A 5,043-nucleotide genomic window follows, 5' to 3' on the forward strand; every position below is an offset into this window, starting at 1 on the left:
AGATTTGAAAAAGAATCAAATAAAACAGAAGTGAAAACAATAACATTTGAAATTTGAAATACACAGAATGAGCAGCAGATTAGACACAGCCGAAGGGAGGTTTAATAAGCTAGTAGAACCAAAGGAATTATCCAGAAAAATTCAGACAGGGCCTAATGTAAATGTATTTAGAGTTCTAGAAGGAGCTAACCAAATAGGGGAATAGGCAATACATGAAGAAGTAGTGGCTGATACTTTTGTGAAATCGTTGTACATAACAAATCTAAGATCCAGGAAGCCCAGTGAATCCCGTGCAAGAAAAATAAAAAGAAATTCCTATCTACATACATCCCAAGAAAACTATGGAACATTAGAAAAAAAGAGAAGATGTTGAAAGCATCTGGCCAGGGGCAGTGGCTCATACCTGTAATCCCAGAACTTTGAGAGGCTGGGGTGGGCAGATCACACAGGGTCACGAATTCGAGACCAGCCGGCCCAACATGGTGAAACACCGTCTCTACTACAAAAGTAGCTAAGTATGGTGGCGGACACTTATAATCCCAGCCACCGGGGAGGCTGAGGCAGGAGAATCACTTGAACCTGGGAGGCAGAGGTTGCAGTGAGCTGAGATGGCCCCATTGCACTCCAGCCTGGGCAACAAGAGCTAAACTCTGTCTCAAAAAAAAAAAAAAAATCTCTAAAGGATCAATAATTCAATTCATAGCTGACGTATCACTATCATCAATGGAAACACAGTGAAATTATATCTTTCATGCACTGAGAAAAAACCAACGGTCAATTTAGAATTTTCTACTATCCTTCCAGACTGAGGGTGAAATAGAAACGGTGAGATTTTACCTCTGAAAGATCTTCACTAAGGAAAAATATAAATGTAATGTAGTTCAGACAGAATCGAAATTATTCCAGAGAAAAGGCCAGGCATACAAGAAGGAATGATGGGCAAATACGCTGGAAATATTTGGTGGAAAACTCAACAAACATGGAGTCTATGACTCCACAATAATAATGGAGTCTATGACTCCACAATAATAATGTGTAATTATGACAGGAAAAACGGGCCAATGCTAAAATACCAGACGATACCATCTGATATGGGAAAATGCTCAAAATTCAAGTTGTGAATGTCTTTCTATTATTTGGGGAGAAGGCAAATGTATGAAGTTTAGACTTTGTTAAGTGCTCAGTGTTAAAATAGCCAGAGGAAGCACTAAAAACTAGTCATAGAGCTTGCAACTTCTAAATAATTAGAAAGACAAATTAGGATAAGAGAAAGAAGACAAACATCTCAAATGATTCAAAGGAAGGTAAGAACGGGGGCTGAGGGTAGGAAAAACAGAATAGAAATTACATTGTGGAAATTAATCTCAATCTAAGTTTATGTTATCAGTAATTCATGTTAAAGGACTAAATTCTTTAGTTAAAAGACGACCGTCAGAATGAATTTTATTTTAACTATTATTTGTTTATTTATTTTGAGACAGAGTCTCACTCTGTCACCAGGCTGGAGTGCAATGGCGTGATCTCAGCTCACTACAACCTCTGCCTCCCGGGTTCAAGTGATTCTCCTACCTCAGCCTCCTGAGTGGCTGAGATTACAGGCATGCACCACCACACCCAGCTAATTTTGTCTTTTTAGCAGAGACAGGATTTCTCCATGTTGATCAGGCTGGTCTCAAACTCCTTACCTCAGGTGATTTGACTGCCTCGGCCTCCCAAAGTGTTGGGATTACAGGTGTGAGCCTTTTTTTTTTTTTTTTGAGACGGAGTTTCACTCTTATTGCCCAAGATGGAGTGCAATGGCACAATGTGGGCTCGCTGCAACCTCCACCTCCCAGGTTCAAGTGATCTTTATGCCTCAGGCTCTTGAGTAGCTGAAATTACAGGCACCTGCCACCATGGCCAGCTAATTTTTTGTACTTTTAGTAAAAACAGGGTTTCACCATGTTAGCCAGGCTGGTCTTGAACTTCTGACCTCAGGTGATCCCCCCTGCCTCAGCCTCCCAAAGAGCTGACATTACAGGTGTGAGCCACTGCGCCTGCTCCAGAATGATTTTTAAAAACATAGTGATTATGTTCTGTTTACAAGAGAACATAATCCCATACCTCAAACATAGGAATCAAGAACAGCTGAAAGTCCAAGTATAGAAAAATACATAGAAAAAATATGCTAGGTGAATACTAACTAAAAGAAAGTTGCATCAGATATACTAACATAAGGTAAAAGTAGACTTTAAGGGAGAAAAGCATTATTATGCACAAGAGTCACTAGTTAATGGTAGAAGGCTCAATTTCACTGGGAAGCCGTAACAGTTCTCAGTTTATATACAATATGATCATGGCTGCAAAAAATATAAAGCAAAGATGGAAGGAACAAGAATAGACATCTCGACCTTCAGGATGGGATATTTTTAGGCCATTGTGGTGAAAAAACCAGAGACTTGAGGAACGCAATGACAAGTTTCATGTAATCAACACGTAGCACGTGAAACCCCCAAATTGGGGCCAACGCATTCTTTTCAAGCATGCATAGGACGTTTGCAAAATATAGATTATAACTAACCTCAATGCATGTGAAAGATTGGGGTGGTAGGCTGGATCTCCTGGAGCCAGGCTCTGAGATGCAGACTGGGGTGCAGGGATTTTATTAGGGAACACTGCTGGGATCGGCACCTGTGGAATGGATGGGATGAGGCAGGTGTGCGCGGAGGAAGAGGTGTGCTGCCATGCCATGCCACGGAGGCCTCTGCCAGCTCCGTGGAGAGTGCTGGAGCTGGGTGGTCCTTCAGAAGGGTCTTGAGTTGGTAACAAACCAGTCTTTTACACTCCCACCCTGAGCAGCCATTGCATGCAGGCTGTTCATTGAAGGAAGCATGGTCTTGATCGGGCAAGGCAATCTCCTTAGCCCACATAACTTCCTAGGAGAGCAGACAGCTGGGGCCATCCTCCAGCAGCTCTCCCAGAAGCTGGGAGACTAACTCCTTCGTTCCAGAAGAGGAAGCTGTGCAGTAGTCATAGCTTCCACCACAATGTGTACACAGACTGTATTCCCCGATCACAATCTAAACAAGTCAGATGTTAATAACCAAAAGACAAGGAGTCAATGCTTGTACTTTAGGAAAAACAGTACATCTAAACAACTCGTAGTCCAAAAATGAAATCACAGCTAAAATTAAAAAATACTTAGAACTGAGCATTCACAAAAATGTTCCACATCAAGACTTGTGAGATCCAACCAAAGCAGTATTTAGAGGAGAGTTTATAATCTTCAATGCTGGTATTGGCAAATAAGAAATGCTTCATGATTCGGGTGTGGTGGCTCGCGCCTGCATCCCAGCACTTTGAGAGGCCGAGGCGGGTGGATTGCTTAAACCCAGGAGTTCGAGACTAGCCTGGGCAACCTTGCAAAACCCTGTCTCTACAAAAAAGACAATTAGCTCGGTGTGGTGGTGCACACCTGTAGTCCTAGCTACTTTGGAGGCTGAGGCAGGAGGAGTGCTTGAGCCCAGGAGGTGGAGGCTGCAGTGAGCTGAGATGGCCTCCCTGCACTCCAGCCTGGGCNAAAAAAAAAAAAAAGGAGAAAAAAGAAATGCTTCAAATGAAAATAAGAACAGCAGAATAAACCCCAAGACAGTAAAAGGAATCAAATGTTAAGAATGGAAGTTAACAAAGTAGAAAACAAACGTAAATGGCCGGGCATGGTGGCTCACGCCTGTAATCCCAGCACTTTGAGAGGCTGAGGCAGGTGGATCATTTGAGACCGGGAGTTCAAGACCTGCCTGGCCAACATGGCAAAACTCCATCTCTACTAAAAAATACAGAAATTAGCTGGGCATGGCGGCATGCTCCTATAGTCCCAGCTATTTGGGAGGCTGAGACAGAACTGCTTGAACCCAGATATGGGAGGCTGCAGTGAGCTGAGATCATGCCACTGCACTCCAGCCTGTGCAACAGAGTGAGATGTCACAAAAAAAAAAAAAAAAAAAAAAAAAAAAAAAAAAAAAAAAAAAAGAAAGAAAACAAACCCAAGTAGGGAAGATAATCAAAGACGAAGGATTATTTCTGGAAAGAGCTAAAAAAAATTATACAAATCTCTTATAAGTTTAAGACGTAAAAGAGAGCACAGATAAGCAATATTAAGGATGAAAAAAGGGACATAATTCTAGGTGCTTCATAGAGTCCATGGATAATATTAAATATAGCAAGACTACTGTAAGTGACCATATGCCAATGCATGCAACATCTTAAACAAAATCGCAAAATTCCTAGAAAAATACAATTTATTAAAATTGACTCAAGAAAACATAGAAAACCTGAAAGGTCCTTAATTTAGTGGTTTAAAATCTTCCTATAAAGAAAACATTTGTCCCAGATGACAATTCCAGGTATGTGAATTTGGAATTCACCAAATTAACAGCCCAGCCCTCTCTGGAAGATAGTGGGATGAACCAAATCCCAATTTGGCTAAACATTCAAAGAACAAGTAAGTTTAAGCTTGCCCAGATTTCTACTCCACAGTGGAGAAACGCAGTCAACACCTGTCAGTTTACCTCATTCGGGTAGCGTAAGCTTGAAAATCAGATGAAGACAGTACAACAAAGAAAACTTTCACGTCAATTTTACCTACGAACATAGATTCCAAGAATTCTTGAAAATTATTAGTACAGTGAATTCAGCGACAACAATAATTGAAAAATGTAGTATAGGCCAGGTGCGGTGGCTCACACCTATAGTCACGGCACTTGGGGAGGCCGAGGTAGGCGGATTGCCTGAGCTCAGGACATCGAGAGCACTTGAGGCAACATGGTAAAACCTGTCTCTACTAAAAATACAAAAAATTAGCAGGGTGTGGTGTTGGATGCCTGTAATCCCAGATACTTGGGAGGCCGAGGAAGGAGAACTGCTTGAACCCAGGAGGCGGAGGTTGTGGTGAGCTGAGATTGCACCACTGCACTCCAGCTTGGGCTACAGAGCGAGACTCCATCTCGAAAAAAAAAAAAAAATCAATCAGTATATTATGATGAACTTGTGTTTATCTTATGAATG

At 41.7% G+C, this 5,043-nt stretch overlaps 1 long non-coding RNA gene across 1 annotated transcript in view; it reads right to left on the bottom strand.

Annotated features, from left to right (window-relative positions):
* LOC119469564 overlaps window positions 1-3,088 on the bottom strand; it is a 15,808-nt gene extending 12,720 nt beyond the window's left edge. Inside the window, exon 1 of the long non-coding RNA XR_005198396.1 lies at window positions 2,561-3,088. This is a non-coding gene — a long non-coding RNA (uncharacterized LOC119469564). The remainder of the gene's footprint in view (window positions 1-2,560) is intronic.
* Between the last annotated feature and the right edge of the window lie 1,955 nt (window positions 3,089-5,043).

Source organism: Cebus imitator, unplaced genomic scaffold (assembly GCF_001604975.1).
Source record: "Cebus imitator isolate Cc_AM_T3 unplaced genomic scaffold, Cebus_imitator-1.0 Scaffold711, whole genome shotgun sequence".
In the NCBI taxonomy this organism is placed as follows: Eukaryota; Metazoa; Chordata; class Mammalia; order Primates; family Cebidae; genus Cebus; species Cebus imitator.